Source organism: Equus caballus, chromosome 23, assembly GCF_041296265.1.
Source record: "Equus caballus isolate H_3958 breed thoroughbred chromosome 23, TB-T2T, whole genome shotgun sequence".
NCBI classification, from domain to species: domain Eukaryota; kingdom Metazoa; phylum Chordata; class Mammalia; order Perissodactyla; family Equidae; genus Equus; species Equus caballus.
Window position 1 is genome coordinate 37,901,055 of NC_091706.1, and position 14,828 is coordinate 37,915,882.

Sequence of the window (14,828 nt, forward strand, 5' to 3'; positions counted from 1 at the left end):
ATTTTCTTTTAAAGATTGGCACCTGAGCTAACAACTGTTGCCAATCTTTTTTTTTTTTTCCTTTCTCCCCAAATTCTCCCAGTACACAGTTGCATATTTTAGTTGTGGCATGTGGGACATCGCCTCAGCCTGGCCTGACAAGCAGCGCCATGTCTGCGCCCAGGATCCAAACCAGTGAAACCCTGGGCCCCAAGGTAGAGCGCACAAACTCAACCACTCAGCCATGGGGCCGGCCCCTAAAAAGGAAAAGAAACTTAATTGTTGATTTCTCCCCTCTCCTCAGCCTCCAGAAGAAAGGATTCATAGCCATTAACGACACCTGTCACCTGTCTTAGTTTATTCAGGCTGCTTTAACAAAATACCACAGACTGGGTGCCTCATGAACAATGGAGATTTATTCCCACAGTTCTGGAGACTGGTAGTGCGAGATGAGGGTGCCAGCACTGTCAGGTTCCGGTGAGGACCCTCTTCTGTGTCGCAGGCAGCTGTCTTCTTGCTGTGTCCTCACATAGCAGAAGGGACAAGGGAGCCTTCTGGGGCCTTTTTCATAAGGTCACCAATCTCAGTCATGAAGCCTCCACATCATGACCTAATCACTTCCCAAAGGCCCACCTCCAAATACATCATATTGGGGATTAGGTTTCAACATAGGAATTTTGGCCGGAAGGACACACAAACACTCAGTCTATGGCAATGCTCATTGCAGAATCCAAAATGAGATGCAGGAACGATAACTCATCTTCTTCTTTTCCTCCATTCTCCAAACTGGGGAGACAGACTTTTGGTAAGAGGAGTGAAGGGATCTTAAAATCTAGCTGGTAATTTTGCCTTGGGAGAACACTTTAGCAAGGAGAACACTTTTTTGGATGGAGGAGCCTTTTGATCTGCAGGCACCATTTGTTTGAAAGATGTGTTAATTCTGTAGAGCCAGCATGGCTCCCGGAGGAGAGGAAAGAAAGGCCAGCTGTTTAGAATGTAATCAAGTCTAAATGGATGTTCTTATTTGCATGTTGGCCCGTTCAGCTGCTCAGGGCAGAAAGGGTGGGAGGATATGGGTCAGAGCTACTGCTCTAGAGTGAAAAGGTCTTGTGGGGAGTTTCCCAGAAGTCTGAGGGCAGAGGACATAGTATAGAAGGATGTGGAAACACTCTCAATTACTAGTGAAGCCAAGTCCCTCTGACAGGGCATGGATAATGAGTAAAACGGGAACTCCCTTCAAAGGGCTCATTCACCCCGGTTGTCTCTGAAGAGGATAACATGGTAGAATTACCACTGTAACCACTCTGGCTGCAAACCATCATGTTTTTGTCATTTTTCACAAATATATAGATGTAATTTTCTCTGTCATATAGATATTAAGTAAGGACACAGCAGTTCCATGCTCCAGCCGTGATCCTAATTATTTTCATTTGATTTTCAGGTTTGATTTAAATTCTTGACAAACCATTGCTTTTCCATTTTAGCAAGTATTTATACCCATGGATCAATAAAGACTACTCAGACACACCATTTCCTTTTGGTTCTGTTACTCCTGAAAGACCAGATTGAAGGGATCTGTTTTTGTCTGCTTGCTTCTCTTAAATAGCTGCTATTTACAAGCGATACTGTCTGGAGTGCCTTCCGCATAGAGTGTATTTAGCGAGATGCTGCCATCTTTCTGTGCCAGGGAAGAGTAATACCTGTCTGACTGCCTCAGCTGTTCTGGCCACATGTCCCAAAATCATACCAGAAAATCCACAACAGACAGTATGATAATCATGGTGTGGACTGAAAAAAAACATGTCAAACTCTAGACATGGTTGCAGAACAGCTTCTGAGCTATCTTGAATAATTTACAGACAGCCCATTTTAATTCTCTCTAGTCCATCAGCTCAAGTTTGCCAAATTAAGCTCTTTTTTACCAAAGGAAGTAAAAGCTATCTATTTTCTTGCAGTCAGTACACAAAAAAGGGAACAATACTAACCATGTGGCCCCATTTAATTCGCCTTCTCTTCGTTTCTTGTCTGGGTGCTTTCTCCCTCGGGATGGGTATGACTTAGGGGACACTGCACTGAGTCCCCATATCTCCTGTCTGGTCAGACCTGGAGAAGGGGGACTGCATCTCAGGGCATCATTCAAGTAGGATGAATACGATGCCAACAGCTGCAATGCTGATCTTCTCTCCATCAGCCCCTTATTTGTTCTCTGCACAACAAATGGCAGAATAATTACTATTTTCTTTGCCTGGTTACTTATTTTTTTCCATCTTGCCCAATAGAATGTACAGTCTATGAGGGTAAAGAGACTTATTCACCATTAAATCCTAGTGCTTGATTTGATACCTGGCATGTAGCAGTATCCAACAAATGTCAACGAATGAATGAGTGAATGAATGGAGGAAAGCATTCTCTTTTTGTTTTTTTCTTTTTCTTTTTGGCATCCCTTTCCACTCTCACCTCTTGGCTTTGGGAGAACTTCTCCAGTTCTCCCAAAGCGATTACCTTAGAATCAAGAGTTTATTTTCTCACTGACATATATATCCCCTAATCAGAGGTTTGTGAACTTAACTGTTGGGGCTCAGATGCTCTATCATACTTACAGAGAAGTTTAATTAATCAAAAAGTTGTTCAAGTTAGGTATCAACGGCAGAACCAAATTATCATTGGTCTACGATGCATTTTAAGTCAAAATACATTCACCATCTGAACTCCTCAATGTCAATACTACTGTATTTCTCTTTTTTTAAATAAAGAGGAATATAATATCTGCATCAGAAAATTTCCATACCTTCCTCATCCCAACTCCCAAAGTTAGATAAATGCAAACTGAATTTTAGGAGATTTCCTATACAGATGTAGTATGTGTGTATGTTTGTGTGTGTATTTCCAGAGAAGGGCATAGCAGTCTCAGGTGGTCAGAGTTGAAGCAAGATACAAAAACGAATACATCCCAAACATATATACTTTCAGGGGACTCTGCTGCTGAGTTAAACTCAACCTAAGGATGGCCCTTCTTATACCTAATATAAGCGGGTTTACTTAGTAAAGTAGCAAAAGGATTTAGACATAAAGTAGATTCTCTGAGCACCCAACATAGATAGGATTATAAGACACTGTATGTTTCTATTGCTTACATGAGAAAATTCTCTGTGCTCTGTCTCCTCTTTAAAAAGAATTTGTCAGCATTCCTTAAAACCAATTGCCAAATTAACCTCTCCTAAAATAATGGTACTTATGAGCTCTAAGAAATTAAATGCATGGCCAGCCCTGGGGGCCTAGCGGTTAGGTTCATACTCCGCTTCAGTGGCCTGGGTTCGGTTCCCGGGCATGGACCTACACTACTCATCAGTGGCCATGCTGTGGCAGCAACCCACATCTGAAAAGATCAGCAACAGATGTTGGCTCAAGGCAAACCTTCCTCAGCAAAAAAAAAAGAAAGAATGAATGAAATTGAATATATTATTTGTTTTTGTTTTTCTCTCAAAGCCTTACAATTAACGACCAAATCTATAATTTGTAATCTATATACCACTTACCTAACACTATCTTTGTGCAACCAAAACATCAGTACTGGGGAGGGCTACTGGGGAGTATTGTGTGTATTTGTCACACCTCTAAATGTCAAGAATCTGATGTAAAAACAATTGGGCCACAAATCTTGTCAAATTTCAGAGACACTCTTCATGCATATCTTAAAAACCAATTAAACACTTATTGCGATGATCAGCAGTGACCTAAACATTAGTGAAATAGTGTGATTCAAGATTTCTGAGAGTAAGGACAGTAGCTCATTTGTTTGAATATTGAGCCAGGTCCCCGATCCCCGTGGGATCCTAGCACACTTACCCTGACACTCCATCCATCAACAAGGAAAGCCCAAGATTGAAGAACTGTGTGGTCTCCAATAAGCAGAAGGATCAGGGGTCAGTCTTGGACAGAGACATAACTGAATGAGCCAGAGCAGAAACAAGATTCTAAGGAAAGGGTATCAGTGAAAACTCTTTTGTTGGCAATTGGTAGAAACTCAGCTAAGTTTAACTGAAATAGGAACTTTATGGCTCACAAAATTGAAAAATCCAGGATTAAAATTCTATTTGTAAAAATGCCTGTGTTCTGGAGTTCAAGAATGATATTATTAAGACTGTCTCTCTCTCTCTGTTGTGCTGGTTTAGCTTCATCTCAGGTGAGCTTCTCCCTCACAGGACAAGATGACCATCAGCATCTCCAGAACTATTTTGTTACCAGCTCAGGAAGCCCAGTCTTTCCAAAATGTTCCAACAAAAGCCCCAGATTGAGTCTCATTGATCCAAGTTAAATTAAAGACCCATTTCTGAATCAATTGCTGTGACCAGGGATCAATGCTAATTGACCAGACTCCAGTCAGCCCCATCTAAACAAACAAACAAAAAAAATGAGCTTCTGTTATCAGAAGAAAGGAGAGTAGATTAAAGGCAGGCCAAACCACAGTTGACCACAGCTGAAAGAGAGGTAGAAATGTTATAGACCAAGTTGAAACAGTGGAAGCAGGAGTGAGAAAATCTGTGTGCTTCAGGGCAAACTGGAGGAAGGCGAGTCATAGAAAAGAGACATTGAGCTTCTTGGCTCCTGATCTCTGAGCTTGGACTAGCCTAAACCCAGGTTTTGTTCCCAGCAGTAGGTTGCTGTTGTGAAGGTCACTACAAAGCAATTGGTCTAACATTTCTTGTTCTATAACATGTTGAGCCCCTGACATAATCACAGTTAGCAGCTTTAAGTTCCTGTCCACACTCCCTAAGAGTATTTGGCCCGGCTCACAGTTCCTCATGCTCTGTTTATGCTGTCAGATCCCATATTCCACCCAGTAGATTAGTTAAGAATGAGCTGCTGACCAAAGGGTAACTCAGCCTGAACCAAGAGACCCAGACACTGTCATAAACAGGGACGGGCTCTGGGGTTCTACAGGGGTACATGGTGGGATCCTACATCATGGCTTGCCCAATTTATGCCTGTTATCCTGGAGAAATTAGTGGTCACATTCCCCTTCACACACACAAGAGTCTTGTTTTGGATTATAAATAATTGAGTCATCCTAAGATGACATAGTTTGGGGGGAGGTGGCCATGCTGGGTCAAGTACAAGGGGAAAAGGCAGCTGAGAGAGATGATGACACAGAACGATGCAGTTGCGGGAGACCATGGAAGGGTACCTGCTTCTCCGCGATGGTTCCAGGACACTGCGTTCCTCTGCCTTAAGTGCCATGAGACACCATCTTATAGTAACTTTCCCTTTTTGACTTGGGCTACTTCGTATGGGTATCCTTGACTAGAGCAAAAATTCCCCCTTCCACTTTACAACCACTTTTTTTTTCCTGAGTCATTGCCAGTTTACTCAGGCTTACTGAGAGGTTTTTTTGGGGGGGGCTTGATTTGGTTTGGTTTTGGGTTTTGCTAACAATTTTATATATTTTTAGGTTGTACTCATTTCAAGTGGTTTTTTTTTTTTGTTTGTTTGTTTGTTTTACATCTACACCATACTTTTCTCTACCCTAGAGATGAATCAGTCTATTTTCACTTGAGCTCATTTCTACAATTGGGCTTTAACCTGTCACAGTGAAGACCCTCCCATATTCACATTACTTAGCATCCAGATTGAATTCCACAAAACTACCTAGCCATTTGAAGGTCACCAGACTTATACAAAGACAAATGGTATCTCAGCTCACTAAGTGGGGCCAGAATGCACCTTCTGGAACATTTACCATATATTCACAGAGGGACTAATTTATTCATGTGGCAGCACGCACCATTATTCAATTAGTTCTCATGGCTTCCCAAGGCCTCTGCATGCCTCCCAGCAAGCAAAGGAGCACAAGTAAACAGCAAACAGGTGGCATAAAGGCACATTTCCAATTTGATTAGATGTACGCCATTTTTAAAATGACATTTACCAACGTAAATCAACATTTTTTGGCTGCCTATGCCATACTCCCTACATTCCCAAAACAGCTAACTTTGGGTAGGCATTAATATAACCCAACACAAAGTTTAAAAAATTGAAATAATAGTCTGTACCTTTAGTACCTAATGTTCAGAGCACTTCATTTTGCCAAATGAAAATTTAGCATCACAGGTAGACATAAAAATCTCTCTGGGCTTTCTCTTTATAAATTATCTGTAAGTGAATGAGACAAAAATACCCAGAAACTCAGTTGAGAAATTCTGTATCTGTTGCAAGGCAAAGGAAAGAAAGTCTTTTGTAGCTGGCAGATTTGAGACTTCAAGTCGTGTAAAAGGATCAGTTAAGATGACAAGTAGCATCTTTTGGTTTTGCAATACAACTTTTAAGATCTAGCTCTCTTCCCACGCAAACATGGATTTAACAATAATGCTACCTTACAAGAAATTAATCTTGTCTTCATTTTTAAGAAAGCAAAATGCACCTACTGTAGTTTTCTCGATGACACGAATCTATAATTGGCTAAAAGCATGAATGTGCATGTGTCTTCTCAGATCAATCTCTCTGCTTTTCTCTTATTTTCTCTTTCACATTTACATAGCTGGTCCAGTGGGTGCAAAAGGACTGAGCAGAGTCTAAATCTAGCCCACAGGTATTTTGAAATTTGGCCATCATGTGTCTTAAGAATTAGAAAAATCTCATAGGAAATATGAATTTCTGGCTAAAATTGTGCAGCATGATATCCCTGGGTCTGAATTTCTCTGTAGCAACAATCAGTATGTGGGAAGTAGCCGCTGCCACCTTTTGAATGAATACGAGCTCTCCCGTTCATCACAGCTGCCGCCATTCTCTCTTATTTGCAACCTGCCCACTTCATGCATTTCCATGACCTGCCTGGGCCCTCAAGGCTTCGGAGCCTGTGCTCCCATACTCCCCAAAATTCATTAAAAAACTTAACGGACAGCAAGGCTGAGACTTAAAATATCAACCACTTCCCTACTATTTCTAAGCATCATGAAATCATAAAAGCTAAGGAAAATGATAGTCAAACACACATTATGATGCTACATTTTCAATCGATTAGTTCCATTTTAAGCTTACAGAAGAAGTTGTTGAATTTCTTGCCAATTACTTTATTTGGATATTTTGTGCAGACACTCATTAGGGCAGGTTCAAACTGTAAGTCTTTTTTTTTTTCTTTTTGTTTTGTTTTGTTTTTGAGGAAGATTAGCCCTGAGCTAACTACCGTCAATCTTCCTCTTTTTGCTGAGTAAGACTGGCCCTGAGCTAACATCCATGCCCATCTTCCTCTACTTTATACATGGGACACCTACCACAGCATGGCTTTTGCCAAGTGGTGCCATGTCTGCACGCAGGATCTGAACCTGCGAAACCTGGGCCACCGAGAAGTGGAACATGTGAACTTAACTGCTGCACCACTAGGCCAGCCCCTCAAACTCTAAGTCTTGAGCTGTTAGGTAAGTTCTGGTGAATTGGTCACTATCATTCCCAAACAACCTATTTTCGTGTGTTTATGGTACAGTTGACTGACCCACAGTGTGATTTCCACCATGAAGGTGAGTTTTTATTAGATCATTTGGATCTAATAACCTCCCCTAACCTTCCCCTGCAGTTAGAGACGATCTAGAGGACTCATGAGTGTGACATCTAGAGTTGAAGAACAATTCCACTCATGCACTGCATTATCATCATCCCCTAACAAACTGACCCAACCATCTACTTCTATGACAAGCAACCAATGGATTTAGTAATAGCTGAACGAACGCTTCCTGGGTAATATCCACCTGCACGTTCCTCTTATGGAATGGTGGATAACATGAACCTAAAATCAGGAGAATTAAATCCAGGGATATTGGTTATCACTCATTGTTTTCATTACTATAACCAGCAGTTCTTTTTATGTGTAGCTTACCTGAAGCTTTACCTGCAATCCAGCTCTAGAATGAACGTTGAGTCTGGAACCCTTGATAGTCTGGGATGAAAGATGTTCCAGATCTTATTAGGAACTCACTTGAAAAATTCTCTTCAGATCTAAATGCTGAGAGAAGCTTTGCTTGACATATTCTGCCCACACACCAGTGTTCTGCCCCTTTGGACACTGGGAATCTTGGAAATTGACAGCATTTCCTCTTTCGCTTGGGTGCCAGAATGCTCAGAGTCAAAATGACTGGTCGGCAGTAATATTTGTGAGTCCTATAATATGCCTATTTATGTCTTAAATTCCTCTTGCCCTCAGTCTTCTGTGCTTTCTGTATTTTCTCTGATCTTGAAATTTACCTATTTATATTTTATTATGTAAATGTATGAGGAAACAACATCTCAGTGGAAAAAACCAGGTGATGGATGCGTGAATAGATGATAGAAGATGGATCAATTGATTCCATCATTACTATATGAAGATTTAACAAACACTGGTCAAATCGTTCTGCAATTTTCTGCCTCACTTTCCACACAATAACCCACCCTGCTCTGAACAGCAAACACAAGGACGTTGGAAGCATCAGCGTTGGTCCCATATGCTGAGAGCAGATGGGAGCTGCACTGTCTTCACACTAGCAGCTGCCCAGGAACCAAAGTGAAGAGGAGGAGATGGGGGGAAAGAGCACAAGGAGACAGAAACACAAAAGAGCAACCGGGAGCGGAGAAGAGAGAGACTTCCTGCTACCAGTCTCAGCCACGGTTAAAAAGCAAGCACACATTTATGAACTCCTCCACTTGAAAATATTTTCACATTTATGATGTCACTTCATTCAATTCCCACTGCCAAGAGGTATTATGATCTCCTCTGGACAGATGATGGAGAGATACAGACACAGTTTGCTCAGAGTCAAATCAGCAAGGCCAGTCTTCGTTCCAATACCAGTATCTGCATTCCAGAAACTGAGAAATTCTAAAACATAAGAAATCCTTAAGGGGCATGTTCTACATTAGAAGAAGCTGTCTATGTACTAGTCAAGGACAGCTGGGAAGAAAAGGAGCAAAGACAAAATTAAGAGGTAACATGTTGATATAACATAAATAACAGGGAAATGACTTCAGCTGCAGCCAGAGAGGTTGGTTAGATAGGGAAACTTTTTTTTTTTTTTTGGTGAGGAAGATTGGCCCTGAGCTAACATCTGTACCAATCTTCCTCTATTTTGTATGTGGGATGCTGCCATAGCATGGCTTGATGAGTGGTGTGTAGCCTGTGCCCGGATCCAAACCCACAAACCCCAGGCCGCTGAAGTGGAGCACGTGAACCTAACCACTATGCCCCTAGGCTGGCCCCTACAGGCAAACACTTTTCATTTCAAATATTACAAAATCATGACATGATTTTCTGTGTGTAACTGCAGAATTTCCTTCTTTGGAGATGTTTCTTTGAAGACTAGTTATCATTATTCTAGGTGGCAAAATCTGCACAACTTTATTAAAAATACTCCAGCTGATCTCTCACCATCCTTATAAACCAGATAACTATCAATTATACAAGGTATGATTCATCACAGTAAAGCAAAAGGGACATCAAGTTAGGTGATGTCGCAACATGGCTGAATAAGATGTCCCCCATTCAGGTGTCCCCATCCCCAGCAAAAATTTGGTATCCATCCACCGACAAAAGTTTCTTTGTGGGAGTTGTGGGATCCACACTGTACACCAAGGGACCCAGGAGAGTCTCACCCACCTGTGCAGTGGGTAACAGGCAGACAGACCTTGCTCTGGCAGGGGACCCTGCAATGGCTCATGAATCAGCTCCAGCCTCTCTCAGCTGCGTTCCAGGAGCCCCTGGAAAACACTGTCTTAGACACTCGCCCACAGAAGAGAAAGCCTTCGTGGAAGTCCAGGTTTCCAGAAAAGAAGTGCCGGCTCACCAATGGAACAACAACAAAAAAACACAAATTTGGACACATTGGAGAGGGTTAAGAGGAATAGTTTGACTTCACCCACGTTACCCTTCCCCCAAGGCAGCACAGCTTAGGCCAAGAGAGATCCTGTTAGCTGTGATTTCTACTGGAGGGGAAAGTGACAGACTGTGAGTGAGTGCCCAGCTTCCCCAGTGGTGCGGGATGCTGCCAAAGAAGCTCATTTCTCTCTCGCCCCATCCAGATTGCTGAACTGTGTGCAGCATGACTTGAGGGCAGGAAGAGATGGGAGAGCAGCAGATCAGACTCTCAGGGGGCATTAAAGGAACATGGATCCTCCTAACTACATTGTGGGATCCATCAAGAAGCCCGTGAGCAAGCTGCTGGGGCTTGTGTTAACCACTTAACTCCAGTATAAGGGTTAAAGGATAAGAGTATTAAAAATAACTATAGCCACAATGATTTGTTAATGAATATACAATATAAAAAAAGGTAAATTGTGACATCAAAATTAAAAAGCAGGAAGGAGTAAAAGGGTAGAGTTTTGTATACAATAGAAGTTATATTGTTATCAGCATAAAATAGACTGCTATAGCTATAAGATGTTTTGTGTAAGTTTCATGGTAACCACGAAGCAAAAACCTATGACAAATTCGCAAAAGATTAAGAGAAGGGAATCAAAGTATACCACTACAGAAAATCATCACAAAGAAGGACATCAAGAGAGAAAGAAAGGAAGGAGGTAACTACAAAACAGCCAGAAAATGATTAATAAGGTGGTGTTAGTTAGTCCTTACCTAACAATAATTACTCTAAATGTACATGGATTAAATAGTCCAATCGAAAGGCACAGAGTAGCTGACTCAACTACATGCTGCTTACAGCAGACTTACTTCAGCCTTAAGGACACACATACGTTGAAAGCGAAGGGATGGAAAAAGATACCCCAAGCAAATGGCCCAAGACCAGATGGCTTCACTGGTGAATTCTACCAAACATTCCAAGAAGAATTAACACCAATCCTTCTCAAACTCTTCTAAAAAACAGAAGGGGAGAGAAGTCTTCCAAAATATTCTATGGGGCCACCATTACCCTGATACCAAAATCAGACAAGGATGTCACACACAATGGGAAAATTACAGGCCAGTATCCCTGATTAACACAGACACAAAATCTTCAACAAAATATCAGCAAACCAAATTCAACAATATATTAAAAGGATCATACACCATTATCAAGTGAGATTTATTCCAGGGATGCAAGGATGGCTCAATATCCACAAATCAGTCTATTTGATACACTACCTTAACAAAATAAAGAATAAAAATCATATGATCATATCAATAGGTGCAGAAAAAGCGCTTGAAAAAATCTAACATCCATTTATGATAAAAACTCTCAACAAAGTGGGTATAGAAGGAACATACCTCAACATAAAAATGCCATATATGACAAGCCCACAGCTAACATCAGACTCAATGGCAAAAAGCTAAAAGCTTTTCTTCTAAGAGCAAGAAGAAGAGAAGGATGACCATTCTCACCACTTCTATTCAACATAGTATCAGAAGTTCTAGCCAGAGCAATCAGGCAATAAAAAGAAATAAAAGTCATCAAAATCAGAAAGGAAGAAGTAAAACTGTCTGTTTGCAGATGACATGATTTTTTCTTTCTTTCTTTCTTTCTGTTTTTGGTGAGGAAGATTTGCCCTGAGCTAGCATCCATTGCCAATCTTCCTCTTTTGGCTTGAGGAGGATTAGCCCTGAGCTAACATCTGTGCCAAAACTTCTCCACTTTGTACGTGAGATGCCTCCACAGCATGGCTGATGAGTGGAGTAGGTCCATGCCTGGGATCAGAGCCTGTGAACCCAGGCTGCCAAGGTGGAGCACACAGAACTTTAACCACCTGACCACAGGGCCTGCCTCACAGATGACATGATTTTATGTGGAGAAAACCCTAAAGATTCAACCAAAATCTGTTAGAATGAATTAACTAATTCAATAAAAATGAAGAATACAAAATAAACATATAGATCAGTTGCATTTCAAACACTAACAATGAAAAATCTGAAAAAGAAATAAAATCCCATTCACAATAGCATCAAAAATGATAAAATATTTGGAATAAATTTAACAAAGGAAGTGAAAGAACTGTACACTGAAAACTATAAGATTTTGATGAAAGAAATGGAAGACAACACAAATAAATGGAAATGGATACCTTGTTCATGCTTTGGAAGATTTAATACTGTCAAAATGCCCATACTAACCAAAATTATCTATAGATTATGTGCAATTTGTATCAAGATTCCAATGCCATTTTTCACAGAAATAGAAAAAGTCATCCTAAAATTTGTATGAAACCACAAAAGACTCCAAATAGCAAAAGCAATCCCGAGAAAGAACAAAGCTGGAGGCATCACACTTCCTGATTCAAACTATACTGTAAAGCTGTAGGAATCAAAACAGTATGGTACTAGCATAAAAACGGACACATAGACTAAAGGAATAGAATCAAGAGCCCAAAACTAAACTCTCACATATATAGTCAACTAATATTTGAGAGGAGAGCCAAGAATACTCAACAGGGAAAGGATAGTCTCTTCAATAAAAATGGATTGAAGACTTAAATATAAGACTTGAGACCATAAAACTCCTAGAAAAAAACATAGAGAAAAAGCTCCTTGACAGTGGTGTTACCAATGATTTTTTTGGACATGACACTGAAAGCAAAGGCAAGAAAAGCAAAAATAAGCAAGTGGGACCACATCAAACTAAAAAGCTTCTGCACAACAAAAAAATCCATCAACAAAATGAAAAGACCACCTACAAAATGGGGGAAAATAATTACAAATCATATATCTGATGAGGGGTTAAGATTCAAAATATATAAAGAACTCACACAACTCAATAACAAAAAAAAAAAATGATCCAATTGAGAAATGGGCAGAGGAACAGAATAGATATTTTTCCAAAGAAGACATAGAAGTGGCCAACAGGTACATGAAAAGATGCTCAACATCACTGATCATCAGGGAAATGCCAATCAAGACCACAATGAGCTATCACCTCACGCCTGCTAGAATGGCTATCATCAAAAAGACAAGAGATAGGTGTTGGCAAGGATGTGAAGAAAAGGGAACCCTTGTGCACTGTTGGTGGAAATGTAAGCTGGTACAGCCACTATGGAAAACAGTATGGAGTCTCCACTGAAAATTTAAAAATAGATCTACCATAGGATCCAGCAACTCCACTTCTGGGTATATGTCCAGAAGAAGTGAAAACAGGATCTCAAAGAGTTATATGCACGCTCATATTCACTGCAGCATTATTCACAATAGGCAAGATAATGGAAACAACCTAAGTGACCATCAACAGATGAATAGATAAAGAAGATGTAAGAAATAATGGAGTATTATTCAGCCATGAGAAAGAAGGAAATCCTGCCACTTCTGACAACATGGATAGACCTTGAGGGCATTATGCTAAGTGAAATAAGCCGGACAGAGAAAGACACAAACCGTATAACCTCACTTACATGTGGAATCTAAAAAAGCCAAACTCATAGAAACAGAGTTAGAATGGTAGTTGCCAGGGACTAGAGGGTGAGAGAGATGGAGAGATGGTGGTCAAAGCACACAAACTTCCAATTATAAGATGAGTAAGTTCTGGGGAGCTGATGTACAGCGTGGTAACTATAGCATTATGTACTGGAAAGCTGCTAAGAGAGTAGATCTTAAAGGTTCTCACTACAAAAAAGAAACGGTAATTATGTAAGGTCATGGAGGCGTTAACCAACCCTCCTGTGGTTATCACTTCACAATATATAAGTGTATCAAATCAACACATTGTACATATACACAATATTATATGTCAATGATATCTCAATAAAGCTAGGGGGGAAAGCTAAAAGAAAACAAAATAAAAATACACACAAAATAAACCCATTAAGTTAATAGAATATTTCACTTAAAATCGTTTCCTGTCTTGTCTATATACAGGTATACACCCACACAGGACTTTAATTAATTCCAAGAGACATAGAGTAAAAGTATATAGGCCAAGAGCTCAGACTCAAACCAGCCTGTATGGCATACAATCTTGCCTCTACTATTTGCTAGTTGTGTGACCTGGGACAGGTTACTCAACCTCTTTGTGCACCATTTTGTCCTTTGTCAAATAAGAATGATAACACCTATCCCCTAGGGTTGTTGTTGAATATTTATATATTCATATTTACACAGACACACACACGTCACATAGTAAGTAGTCATTGTTAGCTCACATTGGAGATTTTTTTATTTTGCTAAAGGAAAACGAGTAGACATAGGTGTGAATTTTATCCCAGCGGCCCCTCCCGCACCTCTCCACCGGGGCTCTGATTCTTTCACAATTATCCGAGGGGAGGATGCCCCTCTCTGAGTTTTTTCTTTGAAGATCTAGCATTGAAATTCACACCAGCACTATGGAGGAAAGCCAAGGCAGCCCGCTTTTCTTGGAAGGCGGCATATCTCAGAATAACCTGAGCCAAGGGGGCCAGAGGGCTGGGGTGAGTCAGCTTTCTTATTAAAAAGCATTAATTGATCACCTGCTGTGTGCTGGGCACAGGAGGGGGGCTAGGGAGGGGGCTACAAACAAAATTAGAAATGAAGTTCCCATCCTCAAGGAATAATGCCACACACATTGACACATGAGAACTATAAGAAAGTAATGCATTGCTACACACAACATGAGGTAGGATACTTTGTATTCAAAGATCCAAGGACACAGTGCCGTGTGTCCATTCCATCAGGAAAGGCTGCTTAGAGGAGGTGAAATGTGAGCGAAGGTAGAATGAGGAATGTGGACAGGCAGAGATGAAGGAGAAGGGTGGTGGCTGGAAGCAAGCTCCCAGCAGGGGATTTCTGAGTCTGTGCAGGTGGGGAAGGGGCCTGCTTTTCCAGTTAGAGAGGCTGGGATGCAGAGTTACCGAGAAAATCAAAGCTGAACAGAAGGGCCCCTTGGGGATCTAACATTAAACGTGAGCTTGGATTTGTCATCTCATGGAACAGGGGG

The 14,828-nt window shown here is 40.8% G+C and overlaps 1 protein-coding gene across 2 annotated transcripts in view; it reads right to left on the minus strand.

The window, feature by feature from the left end:
- LOC100058496 (histone-arginine methyltransferase CARM1) overlaps positions 1–14,828 on the minus strand; it is a 255,612-nt gene that overhangs the window by 115,355 nt on the left and 125,429 nt on the right. The window lies entirely within an intron of this gene.